Raw genomic sequence first — 22,963 nt, 5'->3', positions numbered from 1 at the left:
ATAATTGCCTCTGTCTCTTATTTTGTTAAGAATATACTATACATAGATGTGAGACATTTATTATCTATTCTTTCAAAGTTTTAATAGTATGATTTTTACTAATAAAGTCACATATCAATTTAAAATGTATCATAGGACTTTATGTAAAGTATAGGTCTTAGACTAATTTCTGGCAGACTGTTTTTCATTTTTCCCAGCAATTTGTATCAAAGTAGTTTCTTTTTCCCAAGTAATTTATGTTTTCTACTTTATCAGACAGAGTTATTACATTACATAGTTTTCTGATTCTCCCCTTCTAGGATGTTATATTGATCTGTTTCTCTATTTTTTTTAAGCTAATACCAAATGATTTTAAAGGTTGTTGCTTTATAATATAGTTTGTATTCTGGAAGTCATATTTCCCCTACATCCCTATTTATTTTAATCATTTCTCTTGATAATCTAGATCTTTTGTTTTTCTAAATGAATTTTGTTATTTTATCTAGAGCATGAAGTATCCCACTGGTAATTTGCCATGACATTAAAAGTGTAAGAGAAATGCAAATTATAATAATTCTGAAGTTTCACTTTATGCCATCTAAATTGTCTAAGATTATAAAATACATAAGTACTCAATGTTCTAGGGATTTTGTGAAGACAAGCACAAAGATTCACTGCTGGTGAACCTGTAATGTATTTAAACCATTCTGTATTTAAATTTTAAATTAAACAAAAATCATTTAACTCACATATCCTTTACATTCTCTACTGGGTATTAAATGTCAAGGAAGTGAAAGAAAGTTTCCATGTACCAAAATATTTATAGCAGTGTTCTTCGGGATAGCAAAAATTTAGGTGATTATTGATTTGGAAATGGATGAAAAATCTAGGGTATATGAATACAATAAAATATTTTTAAGCAATGAGGAATGACTGAGAAATTCCCAGCAGCTAGGTGGCATAGTGCATAGAGCACTGGTTCAGGAGTCAGGAATACTCAAGTTCAAATTTTGTCTTAGGCATTTACTGTCTGTATGACCCTGGGCAAGTAACTTAACCCTGTTTGCCTTAGTTTTTGCATTTGTAAAATAAGCTAAAGTAGGAAATGGCAAACCACTTTAGTATTTTTGGCAAGTAAACTCCAAATGGGGACACAAAGTATTAACCACAACTGAAATGAATGAAAAACAACTTGAAAAATGCAGAGAATCATAGAGAAATAAGTATGAACTGATGAAGATTCAAATAAAACCAAGAGGAAAAAAATACAGACACACACACACACACACACACACAAATACAAATGAGTAAAATAATCAAAAGTTCACCAAAGCTTTGATTAATGAAAAGCTCATCTTTAAGAATCTAAATATCTATTAAGGCATCATAGCAGAGATAATGAATCATGCCTCTTTCCCTCAGCAGAGGGATGGAGAAGATACCTGTAACAAAATACTGCCTTTGTTAATCAGATACAATCAAAATATTAGGTGATTTTTATTTAATAGTTTTTTTTAATTCATGCAAAAGGAGATTTTTATCTTTTGGGCAGATTTGAAATGACAATGATGGAAAGACAAAACATTTTCAACATGACATATTTTAAAAATGCATAAGATCAGATTTCCATACAGATAACAGCAATTTGGAACTGTCATTATTGTTTTGAGCTCTCACTCTTCGTTAAATGCATGGGCCTCCCAACTCTTCAACAAATTTATTTCCAGTAAACCATATTCTGAAGGGTTTCTACATTTCTTGGAAATGTATAATGCTTATATTTCAGAACTTGCTAGAGAAACTGAGGTTGGTTTATTGATCAAATGAGCTTGGGAGTTCTAAGCTTTAGTAGAGCTATAGAAAATTGTGTGTCCACACTAAATTTAGCACTAATATTTTAAGTTTCTGGGAAAGGGGAAGAGAAGATTACCAGACTCCCCAAGGAGGGGGATCTGGTCTAGGATAGAAACAGGACAGGTCTATGCTCTGGTCACCATTAAGAAAGTCAAACTCTTTTTATGAACTGCCATTGAATAAAGAACTAGGATGCAAGGAAAAGAAGTCCATTTTTAATGTTATTAGGAAATTGGTATTAACATGTTTTTGAAATTTAAACAAGATTAAGCCTGCTCCATTAATAATAGTAAATCTTCCATAAGATTACAGCCTGGGTGAAATAGGGAGACCAAAAGTGAATATATATATTTGTGTGTGTGTGTGTGTGTGTGTGTGTGTGTGTGTGTGTGTGTAGCATAAAAACAACTATATTTTAATGATTAATTTACTATTCACATTTTCTTTTTTATAATCTGAAATTATAAATGGGGATGGTGATGTATATTCCCCCCCTTTTTTTTGGAGGGCAATTGGGGTTAAGCGACTTGCCCAAGGTTACAAGGCTATTTTTTTGTGTGTGTTAAGTGTCTGAAGCCAAATCCAAACTCAGGTCCTCCTGACTCCAGGGCCGACACTTTACTCACTGTGCCACCTAGCCGCCCCAATGTATATTTTTTTCAATGAAGAATTTAGTAGGATTTCAAAGGTAAGCATTTTCTTTTTGTTCCTTATGGAATCTTGCTTCAAGCTCTACAGAAAAAAAAGTCCCATCTCTTACTTAAGGGTTTTTAATATTATTTAAATGGATATAATCTCTTGAGTAGGGCTTGATCATCAGAATTCAAACATAACTCAGTAAGCTATATAACAGTCTCAAGATTTTATTCTATTTTTGAAATTTTCTTGAAATATGATGTCATAATCTTCTGAAACTGATTCTAATTTTCCATTCCTCATACTATGGTACATATTAGCCTGTAGTCCTGGCCCTTCTTCTCTGATCATGTATTACTACCAATCTCACTTGTGTAAATCAAGTTTTGTGTCATACAAAATAACCAACAGTCTTTCACTTCAAATGGATTTGATTCTTTATCAGCAAGGAAAGTGTTTCCAAAAATAATTTCAAACTAACTGCTACTGGATAAAGTACTATTATGCAAAATAAAAGAAGTCCATTTTAATTTTTTTAAATTTTTAAAATTTATTTATTTTCGTTTATAACATCCAATTCTACAATCCCTTGAGTTTCAAATTTTCTCCTGCTCTCTCTCCTCCCCTCTCTCCCCTGTGGTGCCATGCAATCAAATATCTGAACTATAAATACCATCATGTTAAACATTAGTCAAGTTGTAAAGATGTATTATAACCAATGGAATGAACAATGAGAAAGAAGGAGCAAAACAAAACAGATAGAGGGCAAGTAGTTTGCTTCTATCTGCTTAAAGACTCTGTAGTTCTTTTCTCTGGATATGGATATCCCTTTCCATCATGAGTCTTCTGTAGTTGTCTTCTAACCTTGTATTGTGGAGGGGAGCTGAATATATCAAAGTTAGTTGTCACAGATATGATGTGTCTGTAATTGTGTATAAAGTTCTCCTGGTTCTGCTCTTCTCACTCAGCATCAGCTTATATAAGTCTCTCCAGGTTATTGTGAAGTCCATCTGCTCCTCATTTCCTATAGCACAATAGTATTCCATCACATTCATATACCACAACTTGTTTAGCCATTCCCCAATTGATGGGTATCCCCTTTATTTGCAATTCTTTGCTACCACAAATAGAGCTGCTATAAATATTTTTGTACATACTGGTCCTTTTCCCACTTCTATCTCTTTGGTTAAAGCACTAGAAATGGAATTGCTGGGTCAAAGGGTATGCACTTTTTTTTATAGCCCTTTGGGCATAGTTCCAGATTGCTCTCCAGAAAGGTTGGTTCAGTTCACAACTCCACTAACAATGCATTAGTGTTCCAATTTTTCCTCATCCTTCCCAGCATTTATCATTTTTCTGTTTTGTCTTCTTAGCCAATCTGACTGGTGAGATGTGGTGCCTCACAATTGTTTTGATTTGCATTTCTCTAATCAATAGTGATTTAGAGCATGTTTTCATATGCTTATAGATATCTTTAATTTCTTCCTCTGAAAACTGCCTGTTCATATCCTTTGACAATCAGTTGGGTAATGACTTGTATTCTTATAGGTTTAACTCAGTTCTAAGAAGTTCATTTTTAATGTTATTAGGAAAAATGGTATAAATATATTCATGAACTTAAAAAATTGAAGCAGGGTCATTAATAGTGGTAAAACTTTCATAAGATTAGAAATAACTCTACCTGCTCTTTTTTCTTGCAGGAATATGAATGAATGGTACAACATTCTTACTTTACAATGTCTCTTATGGGGTCTCAAGGAGAACAAACTTGTTTATTATCGATGATAGTAATTTCATCATCTGTTAGAAAAAGGGAGCTGTGTGTTGTGGCACATGCTTTTGTTATCCCAGCTGAATGGAAACATTGGCATCTATTGCCAATTGAGCTTGGAAGTCTTGAGATGAAAGAGGACAAAGCCAATTGGATGTCTGCACTAAAGTTGGCTCTAATATAGTAACTCCCCAACCCAGACTAAGGGAGGGGCCAGATTTACTAAGGAGGGACAAATTGATTTAGGCCAAAAATGGAGGAAGTCAAAGACCCCATGCTGATCACAATGTCATGAGACTTGTAAGTAGCCCCAATATTTCCATCCTGAGCAAGATACAGAAATACAATACCTAGATAAAGAAGGAAGAAGAGGAGAAGGAGGAAGAGATGATACATAAATGGTTTTCTGGATTGTTAAATCATTGAGATTGTTAGGTTTTATGTATAGCCTTCAGAACAAGTTAATATGCAAGAGAAGTCACATGTATGGCATACTCTAAAGTGTACAGAACCTATGTTTATGGAGACAGAGAATGCAAAGAAAACTGTCTTCAGCAGAACTAAATCTTATTCTTCATTTTGAAATTTCTAGATATTTGAAGATTTCTTAATGATAATTCACCAATGAAATAACATCAAGGTTCCAGAAAATATAATTCTCAAATCCAGTATTTTACTGCTACTGGTCGTGCATGATAAAAGCTTCTTCTAGCAACACCTTAATAATCTGGTGTTCTTATATGATGTGCCAAATAGAATTCTTCTTATTGTCTGGGAAGGCCCTTTCCTTGGGCTTACAAGAATGTCATCTCTAAATCTTTCACTGATTCTGATAGTGGGCTATTAGGTGAAAAGTGCTTTTTAAGGACATCTAAGACCACACAAATGTTATTGACTTTTTTCAGAATACAGGGACTCACCGTGGCTCCTAGAGGCCATCAACTTGAAGGATAAAGGCATTTAAACATTGAAGAATAGAACGCAGAGCATGTTGGCACCTTTATTTTTGCTTGACAGATACCTTATTGAAAGACATGGCATGAAATCCCAGGAAAATTTTCTTATTTTAAAAATATTTCTTCATGAGGGTGTCTATATTGTGGTGTTTTTTCCTGCTTGATTGTTGGCATGATAAATTTTCCAGTAAAATTAATCTTTAAGTTCACTCAGCAAACATTAATTAAGTACCCACTTTGTTTCATGGATACAACATTTAGATGAAGGGCAGTTGCCATTATGCAAATCATAGAATAATCAATTATATTATTCGAATGTCTCCTGGACATTCAATCTTGTTCAAGAAAAAAAAATCTTCACTTCCCACCCACTGCTTATTTATGTAAATCATTTGTAATGTTAGTATTCAAGTGTTAAGTAAAAATGTGAAGTTAAAATTTAGTGAATAAGAGGATATAAAATAATAGCATGATAGAATGCAAGGGTCAAGGAAAGATTTTTTTAAGGATAGGAAGATAGTCCCTTCTCCTGACTGTTGGGATATGGGTATGGAATCATTCAATTTGTATATAAGAAAAGGTATGTTGGAGACAAAATCCGCAAAGAAATTTAGAGAAGAGAGGACTAGGGCATTAGTAAAAGACAAGGAAGAAGGACGATTATATCCTCTGAGACTGAAGCAAAGGGAAGAGAAGGGATTGAGAAAGGTTTTGAGATATAGAAGAAGAAGGGGTAAGGGAGATCAAGACTGGTTTAAGTTGCCTTGGTAAGTTCATCCACTGAGACAAAAGGGAGTAATAGTTGTTTTTTTTTGGAGGGGGGGCTTAGAAAAGAGAAGGACATTTTAGCTAAAGAGTGTGCTGAGTAAAATTCCATGGTAAAAGTCTAACTGAGTTTGGGTACTAAGAAATAGTAATGGACACAAACCATGACATTTCATTCATTTTCCACTTCTTTGCCACCACAAAAAAATTGTTGTTACCATTCATGAGCTTTGGAGTAGAAAGAAAAGGTGGATTCTATTTGTGACTCAAATTTGAGAATTAACAGAACATGAAAATAGGAGAATAAGGGAGTTGAGAATATAGGTAAACCTTATTCAAGTGTCTGGTGGCCTTTTTTGTTTATACATTTCTAGGCTGAACATCATTCTCCATGATTGATAAAAATAATGCATAATAAAAATTGAGTAGTTATATTTTCTCTATATTTTACATAACCATAATCTCATCTATCCTATCACACAAAATGATGAGTAATCACAATTCTTATCCATGATGACTTTTTAAGTGTAAAGGGAGAAAGAAAGATAAAACACCTAAAACTTAAATATTATACTTAATGCAATAATATGGGCAATGAATTACTAAGGTTTTGAATTGACCAGAAAAGAATTAAAAAGCTGAGAGGTGGGGGTGGGTTGTTTTGTGTGGCAGATATACATATTAAATGCTGCAATATGGAATACTCTGGTGAAAGATAATTGCTTTCTTCACTTTTGATAAAGCACAAGTTTTACTATGGTTTTAAATTGTTATTAAATAATTATGAAAATATATTTCTAATGTTTTTAAAATTTTGAGTTCCAAATTATCTCCCTCTCTCCCAACCAATCACACCCATTGAGAGGACCATCAATAAGATATCAACTAACTGTGAAGTAATCCAAAGCTTATTTCCATATTAGTTATGTTGGAAAAAAATGCAAAGCAAGAAACATAAAGAAATGAAAAAAGTATTCTTCAATCTGTACTCAGAGTTCATCAGGTCTCTCTCTCTCTCTCTCTGTCTCTCTCTCTCTCTCTCTCTGTCTCATATTTTTCATCATGGGTCCTTTGGAATTGTCTTGGATCATTGACTTGATCAGAGTGGCTCAGTCTTTTCTGGTTGGTCATTGTTAAAATATTGCTGTTTATTTCTGCAATGTTCTCCTGTTTCTGCTCACTTCACTTTGTATCATTTGACAGGACTTCACATGTTTTTCAGAAACCATCTTATTTGTCATTTCCTTTGGTACAATAGTATTCTATGACAATCATATACCACATCTTGTTCAGTCATTCCCTGATTGATGGGCATGCCTTCAATTTCCACTTCTTTGCCACCACAAAAAGAACTGCTATAAATATTTTTGTACAAATAAGTCTTTCTTATTTTTCTTTGATTTCTTTGGGATACAAAGTTACTAGTGGTACTGGTTAGTCAATGAGTATGTATAGTTTTATAGTCCTTTGGGTATATTTCCAAAATATTCTCCAGAGTAATTGGACCAGTTCATAGCTCCACCAACACCTGCATTAGTGTCCCTATTTTCCCATGTTCCTTCCAACATTTGTCGTTTTACTTTTCCATCACGTTAGTCAATATTATAGGTGATATAAGGTGGTATTTTAGAGTTGTTTTAATTTGCATTTCTTTAACCAATCGTGATTTAGAGCATTTTAACATTGGACTCTGTTCTCAGGCTTGGTGTAGGAAGATATAGACCTAAGCTTCAGGCTTTTTGACATTACTATTTTCAGAGCCAGTTCTTGGGATTTATGAGTTATGGTGCTTCCAAGGAAGTATGATCTTGGAAGAGATGTGACCACTGATCCCTTGTGCTTAGACCATTTACTGTTACTTGTTGCCCCTGTTCTGTTGGGACAGACTTATCTGTAACTATATCCTGTGAGCCATATAGGAAGTATGAAGTTGCCAAACTGCACCTTGTCTTGTGCCCAGTGTTAGCACAGTGGTCTCCTCTAGTGTATTTCTGATCAGTTGTCCATTCCTTTTACTACCTTTGGTTTGAAAGATGCCAAAGCTGCTCCTGCCGTAATTACCATTTCCAATACCCACTGCTGATGTTGTTGCCATTTGGGTTCTGGGCTGCCCCCACCCTAGTGTCCCAGATTTCTTCTTTTGTTCTCCTAAATTGTATTGGAATGAAAAAAATGTCTCCCCCCCCAATGTTGTGTTATTTCTTGAATTCTATTTCAGGAGTTATTTGAATGTTGTTTGGAGGGAGATATTGGGAGAGCTCAACTGCTTCCTCTTCACCATCTTGGCTTTGCCCTCTTAATTGTGTGTTAAAGAAGATTCTTGGATTGAGATTGTCTTCCTTCTGTCAGTTTACACATGATTTTCATGGAGTTTGTTTTTGGAGGTATAACATCCAAATTACTCAAATAACATTCATTAAAATGAATTTTTAAAGTCAAGCAAGATAGCTGCTCTGAGACCCTTAGACTTTTGATTACCACCAAACAGTGTGAGCAAAAATAATTCAAATTTTTTCCTTGGGTCATTTTGCTGATTTTATTTTCTGTCTCCCTCACTAGGCTCATAGCCTTGTCTGTATGCCATAAAAAGGGCTCCTAAATTTAGCTATTACCCTATAAATAACAATGGGTAATAGCTTTTTGTAGAATTTTTTATTTGTTACAAAGCAATGATTTATATCACAAGATCTTTGTAATTGAAAATATTATTATTTCAACTTAACTTTCAGAACTAAAGATATGTCTCAGCTAATACCACATACTATCTGCCCAACAGAAATCCATACCATCTCCTAAAAAATGTACGGCATCTTGATATTTGCATCTTTGCTAAATACCTAGAATTAGAATGAAATTTATGTATTTCTTGTATTTTTATTGTAAATTCATGTATTTCTTATGTATTTTTCCATTTTGAAATCCTACATATTTCTCAAAGACCTGCTCAGATATTTTCCTTCTCCATGAAATTACAGTCAGCTATAATCTTTCTTCCTTCTCTGAACTCCTAGAAATTTATTTTTATCTTTTCCAATATAATTATATTAGTTTAGATCAAGGTTATGTTGCTACTTCTTGATGGAAAGCAGTAGTATCTTATTTATCTTTGGACCATCCCTATTACCTAGAAAAAAGAAATATTTTAAGAATAAATGAGTGAATATGTTTTAATTTAGGTAAAATTATGTGTAGAAATATTTTATTTATTAAAAAATACTTTTTCATAGATAATCTAAACATTTTCTATTCACCAATAATGCAGAAAGACCTATAGGAAGGGAGTTGATCATTTTTAGGGAAATATTTGTTTGTGTATGTGTGTGTGTGTGTGTGTGTGTGCATGCAAATGTGTTGTCTATCCAAAATTTTCTTGAAGATATCCTTTTTATAATTTTAATATTTTTTATGTGAGTTTGCTTTGTCTTAGGAATAACTGATACTGAGTGTGTGTGTATGTGTGTGTGTGTGTGTGTGTGTGTGACAGACAGAGAAAGAGAGAGAGACAGAGAGAGAGACAGAGGGAGAGGGAGAGGGAAGGTTGGGGAGGAGGATGTATATTCAACATCCTCATATAGAGAAAAGTTGGTAAGATGATATTATGTTGATCCTAAGCAGGCCATATTGCAATATTTTCAGCTACTGGAATTTCAAGAGACTAACTTGATATAAGAATAAATTTCCTTTGGATCTTTCTTTAATTTATGAATCCAGGTTCCCAAATACATAATTAGGTATTGTTGATGCTGTACAATGCTTTTTAGAAACAGCTTATATGAATCTAAAATCTAAATGTCCTTAAGCATTAAGTCCCATGTTCACAATCAGGCTTCTTCTGGTCTGATTTCCAATTTCATCATCAAATCGAAAAGAAATTCTAGGAACAAATTCATTTGATTTTACTCATTTACTACCTAAAAATTCATCAGTATAATGTAAAGAAACTTGTGGCTAGGCTATTAAATTATGAATGCTTTCAGTATCACCCTGAGTTATTACCAAAAAGCCCTGGCTCAATGTCAGAACATTGATGTTAATGATATATAGACATCAATAATATTACTTCAGGGAACAGGTATGGTTAACAGTGGCAAGAATGAATGAATTTATCCTGGGCTTGATGTGCATTGCTTGCCAAATAACACCTCATTGCTTATATTTGCCTCAGCTTGCCCTTTATAAAGCAAAAATGTGTTTTAATTGGTCATTTTTGGGGTTATGGTATCTGAGGAAAATTACATTGAAATTCATTTTTAATTTGCACATTAATAGATAACAAAATTCATGCAACCTACATAATTTAATACACCAAAGCATAAAGCATCTGTTCATTAGTACTTAAAATTGTCTCCTGTCTCTAAGTGCATATTCTTTTCTTAGACTAAAGAATGTTGAGATAAATTGGTATTCCTTTAACAAAATGAACAGGTGGTCAAGTCTATGATGATCTTTATCAATATTTAGAAGCCAATGAGTTTGTCTAAGAGGATCTTTTTTAAAAATCAAATCCTGCAAAAATTTCCAGTCATTTATTCTGTCTTTTACATGCTGTCTTAGTATGTAGCTGCCACAATATTTCATAAATAAAACATTTCCATAAATTCTTCATAAACAGGGTATTTCTGCATAAACTCGTGAGCACAGTATGGGGTCTTCTTTAAAAGTCTTTCTTTTGTTGATGAGGCAGTTAATCACCTTATGTAACTCACTAAGAAAGGATAAGAGAATAGACTTTTAACTGTAGGATAGAATATATGGTATGCTATTCAACCTGTTCTGCAGAACAGCATCAAGTCCTGGGGAGTCTTGGGAAAAGGTAGCTGGAAAAAGAAATACAGTATATCAGATAGCATGATACATTGTAATGGCACATGAAGAAGAGATTTTAATTATTTGGTGCAGGTCCCATCCACTAATTTGAAAGATTTTGTAGCTCTAGTTGACACAAGAAAAGAACAACCACATAAATAAATAATTCTGTTTTGGTGGCCTTGAATGTTTCTGTCGAGATCAGACAGTTTGCTCATTAATATGCATATGTGTGTATTTTTATATACCCACATTGTGAGCCAGTTTTGAATGCTTTAAAAAAAAGTCAAAGAGAATTAAATAAGCTCAAAATAAAAATCTTAAAACACAAAAAGACAACTGCATATATGTTTATATGCACATGAATGTGTATGTGTAAAGGGAGAGGGTCTGGAACTGTGATTTTTAATAATATAAGTAACTTACAGGTGAGGAAACTTTCTTTTCCAAAGCAAGTCAGCACCTTCTCTTCAATTTAATCTCAGAGAGCTTCTCAGAGACCTAAGAATTGAAAATCACTTACCCATGGTCACATAGACAGTATGAAGCAGAGGTAATACTTGATCTCAGGTATTTATGACTTTGAGGCCAATTCTTTATCTTCTGTGCTGCACTGCTTATACCATTATAACCCCAGAGAATCTTTCTTCGTTGATTCATAAATGCTGATTTTACTAGTCTATAGAATAAGAAAGTATCCAATTAAAAATTGATGTCAGGGCAGCTAGTTGGTACAGTGAATAGAGCACTGGCCCTGGAGTAAGGAGGACCTGAGTTCAAATTTGGCCTCAGACACTTAACACTTACTAACCATGTGACCTTGGGCAAGTCACTTAACCCCAATTGCCCTGCCCTACCCCCTCCAAAAAGCAAAAAAAAAAGATATCATTGATTCTGAGATACATGTCACAGAAAGTATTATTTTTTTCCTACTAAAACTTCCTACCGATTAAGCACAACGAACGTGTTTAGTTTCCCATTTAGTCTGAGACTAGAATATTAGGAATATTGGACTAATTTACAGATAACAGATTTCCTTCCTTTCTTTCTTCATTTTTTTCTGCTAAAATTTAAATTTTTCCTCTCTAATTTTTCTTATTTCTCTCCCTATGAAAGAGTCATTTTATATAATTTGCCAAAAAATACTAGTTTTCTTGGATTGAGTTTCTAAAATGTCTGAATTAGAAGCAAGACACAACTGTATCCTAGAAAGATTAGGTAATTTGTATTGCTTCTTAAAAATGTCAAATATTAAAGAAGTCAACTAAAATAACCAAAATTCTTTAAGGTGAATAAAGTTGGAAATCATAATATTCTAATTATATATAATGACACTTTTCCACAAAGCATCCAAATTCTTCAAACTTGCTCTCGCAGAATCTCAGATTAAAAAAAAAAAATACTTCAGAGATGATTTTGTCCAGGCCACGCTTGAATGGGAATGCCCTGTAGCTTACCAACAAATGATTTTCCCATCTCAATTTTAAGGCCTCAATTACTAGGGTACATTGCTGACTATTTTTTGGAGTGGCAATGTTTAGACAACTGTATAACATTTACTGGAGATATGTATGTGAGGGGAGGAGAGACATACTATTTTAAATTCTTGCCACTTACAAATAGAGGAAATCACAAATAAGACCCAGTTTGTATTCAGTAGTTATGGTACAGAGGGGTAGGATCTCCAAATAACTCAAAATACTCATTTGCCATGAATTTAGGAGCATAAATACATGAATATGACTTCTTAGTAATCAAATATCTTGCTGCAAATGTGCCCTGACTGGCCTTGGTCTTTGAAATTGTGATAGAAAGCAAAATAAAGAAAAAAATTAAACTCAGTATATAAAAAGTCCTATTTCATTAATAAAATGCCTTCCTTGGTCTCTCGGTTCCAAGATTGGGAGCAGCGGCCTCAGGCATCCAAACTTCTTAGCCATAACTGTACAAAGAGACTTCTCTAAGGGAAAAATCTGCTTTATATAAGTGGCACCATGCCAAAAATAAACAAAAAAACAAACAAAAAACCCCTCCTTTCCCTCCTGTGAATATATGAATATTTGACAAAACTCTCTTTGATCATTAAAAAATAATTCCCAAAGTTTATAACACAAAATTTGTAAACACAAATACTGGGAGTTCCTGGATAAATAAGACTTGGTGCCAGTAGTCTCTGGGTTAGGATGTAGTGACCCCATGGCAGGAGTAAGGGTGGGGGAAGTCAGGCACTGTGCGGCAGATAGAAAAAAATAAAGTCCTTAACTTAAAGGAACTTATACTTTAATGGGGCAGAACAACATACAAATAGGAAATGAATGATGGGGAAAGGGGGATGAAAGATGACCTTTTTTGCCCCTAATGGAAGCCCCAAAAGGAACTCATCAATTAAAGAAGGAGGCAAGCATGGCAAGGAGATGTTTCATGTTAAGAAATTCATAGGTATAGTTAGATCTTCCAGGATGAGCAGCCCCCAGGCACTGAGGTATCTAAGGCACGGTGCCAAAGTAAGGAAGCCATGAGTAAAGCTAAATGGGAAATGAAGGAAGGATACAACTTAATAGCTGACATTCCATCTCAGCCTGTCCATCTCTCCACATGTTGTGCCCCATGTCTTCAGTGCATTTCCTATTCATCTTGATCTACTAAATCCTGAGCTCTCTTCAACTCTCAACTTAAGTGCTGTCTTCTAGTGAAAAAAGTACACTCTGTGTGTGTGTGTGTTAACCTTTGACTAACTGAAGAAGCTTATTGACCTCTTCTTAGAATAATGTTTTTAAATACATAAAATAATATATATTTGATTACAAAAGTAATCAATGGAGCCCTGGTAAGGAATCCCCTTTTTATGGGAAGACTTTTCTGAGTTCCCTATTTAGTGCTTTAGTTTGCCTTTAATTATCCGACATTTAGTTAATTGTACAAAGTCTGTTTCTCTCCACCTCCTTAAGTGTAGGGACAGTTTTTAATTTTGCTTTTGCATCCTCTGTGCCTACCCCAATGTTTTGTCCATGAAGTGCATTTATTAAATGTTTATTCCATTATATTTAATTGAGTTTTGAAAGTATGTGGCATGCGTTATTTTCATTAAAACCTCGCAACAAAGTGAGGTACAAAGATAGGATTAAAAGACCATATATTTAGTTGGAAGGGGCCTCAGAGATCTCTTTGTTACAGTGGTATGTAAATTACTTGGGACAAACAATAATTTTTATATGGTTAAAGTTGTTTATAGCAATGATCAGATATCTGAGCTTCTAAACTGAAACCAAGGTGATGTAAAACAAAGGACTTTGACTAGAAGAAACTGGACAGAGCATGTATATCCACCATTTATGGTTGACTATTCAGTGATAGATTATATGTATGTGTATGTGTGTGTGTGTGTGTGTGTTTAATATGTGTTTCATTATTCTCTTTTACCATTTTTTTTGTTTCTGCTGAGACTTCTAGTAGTGGATATTTGTCTAAGGAAATATGTGTTTTTAAAGAACACAGTTTATTGCTTATAATATTTCACTGGTTGTACCTAGGGGCAAGGGAAAGAAAAATAAAAAAGTGAATAACTGACAAATTACTGTTGCAGAGGCATATGAAGAAAACTTAAAAATAAGGAAAGATATTCTGAAAGATCTGGCAGCTGTGGGGATTGCTAGTGATACCTCTACATGATGATAAAGGTTTCTTGAAGTTAGAAGAACAGCAAGAATAGTAAAGATTAATAAAATTAAATAAGGCAATTACTAGCTGTTGCTATGAGGAAAAATACAGTAATTGGCAAGACAATACAAAGACTAGACTACTGAAGATTGGAACAAGATCATTTTTACAGATAAAGCTTACTATTTCAATCAAGGCTATGCCAAAACCACTGTGAGAAGTAGAACAGATGAGTCTATAAGATGTGAGGGTCTTAATAAAAGAGAAAGTATCTTCTCATCCCAAAATGTATTTTTTTCAGACCTTTCTTCATTGGGACAATATCGAATTCTTTTTTTTTAAACATTATTTTTTAAATTTTTATTTATTTATTTTTTTAAGCAATTGGGGTTAAGTAACTTGCTCAAGGTTACATGGCCAGTTATTTCTGGGTGTGGTGCTAAGTATCTGAGCCCGGATTTGAACCCAGGTCATGCTGACACTGGAGTCGATGCTCTTACTTGTTGAGCCACCTGGCCACCCCAACAATATTGAATTCTTATAAATATATAATGATAAGGAGATTTTTTTCTAGAATTACATTTCCAAAAGGCAGTAGAAAACTGTAACATAACTGCACTATGCTACATATTATGAAAGATTAAGAAATTTATCCAAGAGATAGAGATGCGAATGCTTCAGTGACTTGGAAAATTGCCTGGTTTAAACCCTATTTAGAAAAAAATAACAAATACACTAGTCTTTAATCAAAGCTTGAAAAAAGTGAAAAAAATGACTTTATTAAAGGTATACTTAATATCCAATATGAAAAAAATAACATTTCGTAATGAAGAATTGAAGACAGTGTCAAAAACTTGTAAATCACTCATTAAAGGGTGGAAGGAAAAGAGATAGTCTGAAATGAAGACCGTAGAAAAGACAATATATCAATAAAATAACATTTTAAAAATCACATGAACATATTTGTAAAAATCATGCCAAATAATTTAAGAAAAGTGGTTTTCAGGAAAATGACAATCGCTTGCTCTTATATAGAGTCCTGAGGTGTCCTAAACATTTACAAATATCTCATTTGATATTCATAACAACTCTATCTACTTCAAGAGCTAATGGAGATAGGTGCATTATAATATCCATTTTATGGATGAGGAAAGTGAAAACATACAATTGTTAAGTCACTTGATCAGGGTCACACTGATAGTGAGTTGCTGAGTCTGAATTTAAGCTCTTTCTTCCTGATTCCAGGTCCTGTGTTCTAGCTACTGTGACACTCTGGTGCCTAAAATGAGGACATATCACATATTGAGATTTTAACGATCTAAACACTTGTTAGGCTAATTGTATAATTCGAATGATTAAATTATTTTGCTTTGTTTCAAGTCATTGGCACACTCCTCTATATCCTCTTCTGTTGCACACGAGGAAACAGAAGACTAAATAAATATACTTATTTGTCCATGTATCGGAATGTTAGTATCGGAAGAAGAAGCTGAACCCAGGTGTGTCATAGATTTAAGTAAAACTTTTTTCTATACTAATATACACATAGTAGGCACTTAATAAATGTTTATTTTTTTTTAAAGCTAAGTGATGCATCATTATCTTTAAAGGTTTCCACATGGAAGAGTAATTCAACTTATGTTGGCCAATGCTTAGATTTTATATTAGACTAATGAACTACATTTTAATAAAGAAAACACCTTAAATGTAATAGAGTAGCTCAGAATATAGTGAATTTTCTTTGAGGAGAGATATTCATGTAGAAGCTTAGATTATGGACTTCTAAGGCATGTTGTGGAAAATATTCATGTGGCAGACAGGGAATAGTGTAAAGAAAAGAGGATGGCTAATTATGTTACTTTAGGAAAGTTATTAATTTCCTTTGTGTCATCTCTAAAATATGGAGTTTAGAGTATGTGATCTCTCAGATTTCTGATAAATAATGCTGTGGTCTATAACCTTCCTACCTTGCCCCCGTCCCACCTGTGAATGAGTTACAGTTTGATAATATTCTTTTAAATCATAGTGCTAAACCTGAACGTAAAATTCCAATTTTGGCCTGACCTGAGTACATGCAAAGGATATCCTCTATTTTCTAGAAACTTTATGCAGAATTCCTTATGCAGAATAAAATTCCATGAGCTTTTGTGGCTATCATATGGTATTGTTATATCATATTATGCATGAAGTCTACAAATAACCACAAATACTATTCAAATGAACTTGTTATCAGAGAATTTAAATAAAATGTTTTATTTGCATGTAAAACTTTTAACATTTATTTTTAAAAATTGTGTTCCAGTTTATCTCCCTCTCTTCCTCCTCTATCAATGAGAAGATAAACAATTTGACATAGGTTATACGTGTGCAGTCATGTGAAAAATATTTCCATATTAATCATATTGTGGAAGAAAAAGACCAAAAGGAAAAAAAAAGTAAAAAAAAATTATGCTTCAATCTGTATTCAGATTCTATCAGTTCTTTCTCTGGAGGTGAATGGCATTTTTCATCATGAATCCTTCATAACTGTCTTAGATCATTGCATTGCTGAGAATATCTATATCATTCATACTTGATCACAAATATGATATTGCTAATATATAATTGTGCAACGTTCTCATAATTCTACTTGTTTTACTTTGCATCAGTTATTGTAAGTTTTTCTGAAAACATCTTTCTGATAATTTTTTTTTACAGCATAATAGTGTTCCATCACAATCTTATAATGCAACTTGTTGAACTTGCCCTAATTGATGGGCATCCCCTCGATTCTGACTTCTTTGCCACCACAAAAAGAAGTTCTATAAAGTTAAGTTCATACATGTAGGACATCCTTTTATTTTCCCTCTTTAAAAATCTATTTGGACTGCAAATTTAGAAGTACTATTGCTGATTTGAAGGGTTTGCACAGTTTTATGGAATTTTGGGTGTAGTTCCAAATTGACCACCAGAATAGATCAGTTCACAACTCTACCAGAAGTATATTAGTGTCCCAGTTTTCCCACATCCCCTCCAATATTTATCATTCTCCTTTTCTGTCATGTTAGCCAATCTGACAAGTGTGAGGGAGTACCTGAGTTGTTTCAATTTGCATTTATCTAATCAAAATTGATTTAGAGCACTTCTTCTTATGCCTATAGCTAGCTTTGATTTCTTCGTCTGAAAACTGCTTGTTCATGTTTTTTCACCATCTACCAATTGAGAATTGACTTGTATTATAAATTTGATTTATATGAGAAATGAGGCCTTTATAACAGAAACTTTTTGTAAACTTTTTTCCCTCAGTTGTTTACTTTCCTCTAATCTTGGTTGCATTTTATTTGTATAAAACCTTTTAAATTTAATGTACCAAAAGTATTCATTTTATATTCCATAATGCTCTCTATATAGTCTTTGGTCATAAATTCTTGCCTTATCCATAATTCTGAAGCCAGGCTGTTTCTGAGAGGAAATTTCAAAACCAAGGAGTTCTTCATTTGTGAAATAATGCAAGATCACCATAATCATTTTTAAAATATTTACTAAACTATCTTCTATTAAGTACTGTGCATTTTCACATTTTGATTTTAAATTGCTTCATCAGTCATATTCTCAAATGCAAATTAACATAATATTAAAATGATAAAATTTCAGAAATGTGCCTATCATAGAGTTGGAAATGAGATTGTATATGGTCACTGAATTGCTATTGAGACGTTTCCTTTTTACAACTATCTGAATGACCTGTTTCCATCTGGTAGTTTGCATAAACTCTACAATTTGATTATCAAGATAGTCCAAGAGGCCAATAGGGATGTTTTTTTCCCTGGATAGTTGTTGTTTGAGACTGTGTTGGGCACACTACTCTCCAATATCCACCCAACCAGCCAGTCTGTTTTAATTGCAATTTTTTTATGTGTCTTTTTCCCATTTAAGAGTTTGGTTAACCTAAATATAATCATTTAAACTATGCTCATTTAAAAATAAAATACTTTTTCCCTTTTGGCATTTGTGTTGTTGTACAACTGAAATCAGTCACCATAAAGGTCAAGTCTAATTTGCCCCAAACTTTGGCATCTTTCAGGTTGTGTTAGGATAGCTGCTACAGCTGTGAATTGAGGTTCAGCTTGACCGGCCTAAAAATGTGAGTGTATAATTTTGAAAGGCAGAGGATATAAATCCTAATCTTTACAAATGTCAAACTGAAATTAATTTTCTTTTTCCATTTCCATGAATATTCATGGAGATAATTTGTTGGCAGTCACCTGATTGAGAAAAATGTTTTGAACCAAGTGTTTTTCTTAAGTTTGTTGATTTTCATCACAACTGAATTAGATCACTTTATTAGATCTTTTAAAAGCATCTTTTAGTTAATCTTGAAATATTTGTTTTTCTTACTCTGGAATTTAACCATTCCACTCTTACTTATCTGAAGGGATTTCTGTTTTCTTTCCAACTCTTATTTCTATTATTGGCCATATTCTAAGGATATTTATATTTGAGTAATCCAGTGTAATAAGAATGTAAATTTTGAAGATCTTCCCTGCCCCTAGGCTAATGTGCACCTGAAGCCTGAGGTGGGAGGCTTGTTTTTCAGTAGATACTTCTTGATTGGCCAGTGAGTCAATAAGGTTGTTACATTCTCTGAGCCAGGAGAAGGCTAGATAAGCCCTGATGTGTAGCTTTGTTTTGGGACTCACTTTGAGAAGTGTTCTGTGATTTGATCTGAATTCTGGGAAGCCGTTGTTGAGAGTCCCCCGGCTTTGAAAAACCCAGAATGTGGAAACCCAGATGTTGACTGGGTATGGATGTAATGGTTGGACAGTTTGGAAATCTTGTCTACTTGATGTTTCTGTCTTGATAATTGTGCCTGTATACTTTGAGGTTCAGGGTGCTGACCTTTTCTCCTGAACAAGGTAAATGATTTATGTCTGACTGATTAAAGTAAGCTTGTTGACCCATTTTGAGTTGCTTTCCTTTAACAAAGCAGATCCAAGAACCTGTGTGAGCAGGCACCCTGGGGACACTGGGGTGCTTGCTGCAACATCCAGTTTCCTAAAAAGACAACTAAGAATGTTAAAATTATGCCTGTTAACTTTTCTACTAGATTATAATTTCTTATAATTTCCCCTATGCTTCATATATGTGTACCTTCTATGTGGCATCATATCTCCCTGAAATCAGGCTTTTATCCCCATCACTCTACATATTTGACTTATTTTCAAATATCTAGTGACCTCCTGTAGCAGAACCCCAGTGTCCCCAAGATGACTGCCAATACAGATTCTTACATCTGCTTTGCTAAAGGAAAGCAGCTCAAAATTGGTTAACAAGCTTACTTTAATCAGTCAAATATATATCGTTTACCTAGTTCAGGGGAAAAAGGTCAGCACCCTGAACTTCAGAGTATACAGACAGAATTATCAAGATGGAGAAACAGATCAAGTAAACAGGTTTCCAAACTGTCCTACCATTACTTCCATACCAAATCAACATCTGGGGTTTTCAAAGCCAGGGGGATCTCAACAACTGCTTTCCAGAGTCTCATCTGATCAAATCACAGAACACTTCTCAAAGTGAGCCCCAAAGCAAAGCCTCACATCAGGGATTATATAGCCTTCTCCTGGGTCAGAGAATGTAACCACCCTCTTGACCCACTGCCCAATCACACAGCATCAAGGTATGGGCATTCCTGAAAACCAAGCCTCCTGCCACAGGCTCCATGTTACCACATTCACCCTATTAGGAGGCAGAGTATATTTTCAAATCAAGGAAGGTTCTCAGAGTCTCTTAAGTGTATCACAGGGCCTAGGGGCAGGGAAGGTCCAAATTTGCATTTCCATTACACCTCCTCTCAGATAATTTCAGTATCTTCCCTGGTTCTTTTGAGACCCTTTCAATAGTAAATTCAATTTGTTTGTTTATTCTCCTACTAGATTTTCTTATTTTCTTTTCAGTCATTAAATATCAAGGTTTTCAAAGTAGTGCTGAGCTGCTCCCTTCATTTATCTCTCCTTTCCATTGTGGATATACTGATTTCTTTACTAGTTATCTTTGCTGGAAAATGGAGAGAAAGGGAGCCTTAGTGACAGCATTTCACTAAGAGGCCAATTAACCTAGTTTAGTACCAAATTTTTTTTCTTTGAGATGGCTCGGTTTCTTTAACTCTGGACACATACATATGTGTATGTGGACTGGTTACATGTGTACACATATAAATGTAAAAATAAACACATGTATACATACAGGTATACCAAAACATGTACACATACATATTTGTACAGGTACATGGATTGTGTACACACACATACATACTCAGAAATGTACACACACATACACACACAAACACACACACAGAGGAGTCTTCTCCTGCCTGCTGAGATGGCCCAGACAGCAAAGTGCATAGGCCAATAGAGCATGAGGAAGTTGTTCTAGGAAGAGATGGCAAGATGCTATGTACAGTGCACCATCTGGGGGAGGGCAAGGAGCCCAACCCACATCCCTGCCCCTACACACACATCTGGCCTGCCATTGCCGACCTGGCCCTCCTGAGGTCCAGAAACCCATCTTCCTAGGAGCAGGAGGGGCTGGTCGAGCTCTCAAAGGAAGATTGGGAGAGACTCCAGGTGAGGGGACGCAAGGTGGAGTCAGCCATAGACGACGTGGGGAAGAGTTTGTACCAGCCAGTGACCACATTGCTCAAATCCAGCTCTTCCAGCACAATCTGGGCCATTCCCATGAAACACTTGTGGTCCATGTGCCATAGTCTTCCCAGACAATCACCTGTAATACCTTTCCCTTGGGACCCTCATCGAATAGCAGGGCCTGATGATACAGGGGGTTACATGTCTTCTTGGCCAAGCAGGCTCCATTCTTGAGCAGGTAAACCTTGATGTAGGTAGCTGGGAGGGACTTAGTGCCCATTTTGGGGGTAAGGCCTCAGGCCTTGATCACTTCCACCTTGAGCTGACCACTACGGTCCATCATTACAATATGAACATCCCCCATTGGAGGTGTCCCCAATGTCTGTCTCCCCACAATCTGGGCTGGCCCCAGGCCATCCAGAAAGTCACTGAATTGGCTCTTGGCCCCCAGCCTGGCAGTGGGGAAGATGAATGTGCCATCGGAGCTGTTGCTATTTGTGCTGCCATTGGTGGATTCTTGACTCCCTTGACATATGACCCTGCTTCTCATCTCCACAGAAATTCTGGTCTCTGTGGTCCTCCTGGTGTTGCTTGGTAGTTTCTTGGTTCCACCCTCTGGCTGGGGTAGCTGTAGGGAGCTCTGGCTTCTCTGGGTCAAGCCCACGATGGCTGCCATCTTGGCCCCCAGACTGCTGTGGCGCTTCTTGGCAGTGCTGGCCCCAGCTGTGCCCCCAGACTGCTCCCGTCCACCTCCAAACACCTTGCCACTGATGCTGGAGCTGCGTACCACATTCCATGAGGATGTTGCAGGGCCTGTGCCTGGTTTCCCATCAAACATGGTCCTGAAGGTATTGGGCCCACAGGCAGCAACTGAAAAATGTAGGTGTGGTCCTTGGCATCCCCAATGGAATCAGCACTGCCACTGCTGCTGCCAGGGGGCCCCTCTCAGGAGCTTGCTCTCCTGAAGCATTGGAACTGAGCCTCTGATTTACCAGGCAAAGTGATCAGGATGGGTTCCCAGCAACTGTAGTCTGAGGGTGAGGTTCAGGCAGAGCTCTGAGACCATGTCTATCTCTCTCTCTCTCTCTCTCTTTCTCTCTCTCTCTCTCTCTCTCTTTCTCTCTCTCTCTCTCTCTCTCTCAAACATACACATATGATTGCAAGCACACACACACACACTCACACCCAACCTAGTCTCTAGGACCAAATTTCAAAAGCTATATCACTAACTCAAAGTAGTTCCTTATTTCCTTCCATTTATGTTGGCTCTTTCTTCTCCTCTTTTCTTCTTCTCCTTCTATTATTTAAGCTTTACTATCCCACACTATTTTACTCTCTGCCACTTGTCCTTTGGTCCTATATTCCAATCTCATGGTTTTAATCATCACTTCTGTACAAATGACTTCCAAGTCCATATCTTTGCCTTTAACACCTATGTCACCTGAGACCTCTGATTTTAGATCAAATGCTGAATAGCTCCATCTCGATGTCCTGTTGGCACATTAAACTCAACATGTCCCAAAATGAAATCTTCATCTTTTCCACAAATCATGATCTCATGCCAAACTGCTCTGTTTCTATTAATTGACCTACCGTGCTCCCAGTCATGCAGATTTCAAATCCTAGAGGCATTTTCTGCCAGGTTTTGGGTTAATCAGCTCTTAGAAAAATGGGTTACATCTGACTCATGACCCCATTTGGGGTTTTCTTAGCAAAAACACTTGAGTGGTTTGCTCTTTCTTTCTCCAGTTTATTTTACAAATGAGGAAATTGAGGCAAATAGAATTAAGTGATTTGACCAGATTCACACAGCTAGTAAATGACTGAGGCTGGATTTGAACTTAGCCCTTCCTGATTCTTGGTCCAGCACTCTACTCTGTTAGCTTTCTGCCACCAAGCCCTCAATAAATGCTTCT

The 22,963-nt window shown here is 35.4% G+C and overlaps 1 pseudogene; it reads right to left on the bottom strand.

Moving 5' to 3' along the window:
• Positions 1-20,974: 20,974 nt before the first annotated feature.
• Positions 20,975-21,885, bottom strand: LOC138150318 (regulating synaptic membrane exocytosis protein 3 pseudogene; annotated as a pseudogene).
• Positions 21,886-22,963: the final 1,078 nt, after the last annotated feature.

This window comes from Petaurus breviceps, unplaced genomic scaffold (assembly GCF_028583685.1).
Source record: "Petaurus breviceps papuanus isolate PSGF00001 unplaced genomic scaffold, PetGlider_PUasm1.0 140, whole genome shotgun sequence".
In the NCBI taxonomy this organism is placed as follows: domain Eukaryota; kingdom Metazoa; phylum Chordata; class Mammalia; order Diprotodontia; family Petauridae; genus Petaurus; species Petaurus breviceps.
This window is presented reverse-complemented; position numbering and strand designations above follow the sequence as displayed.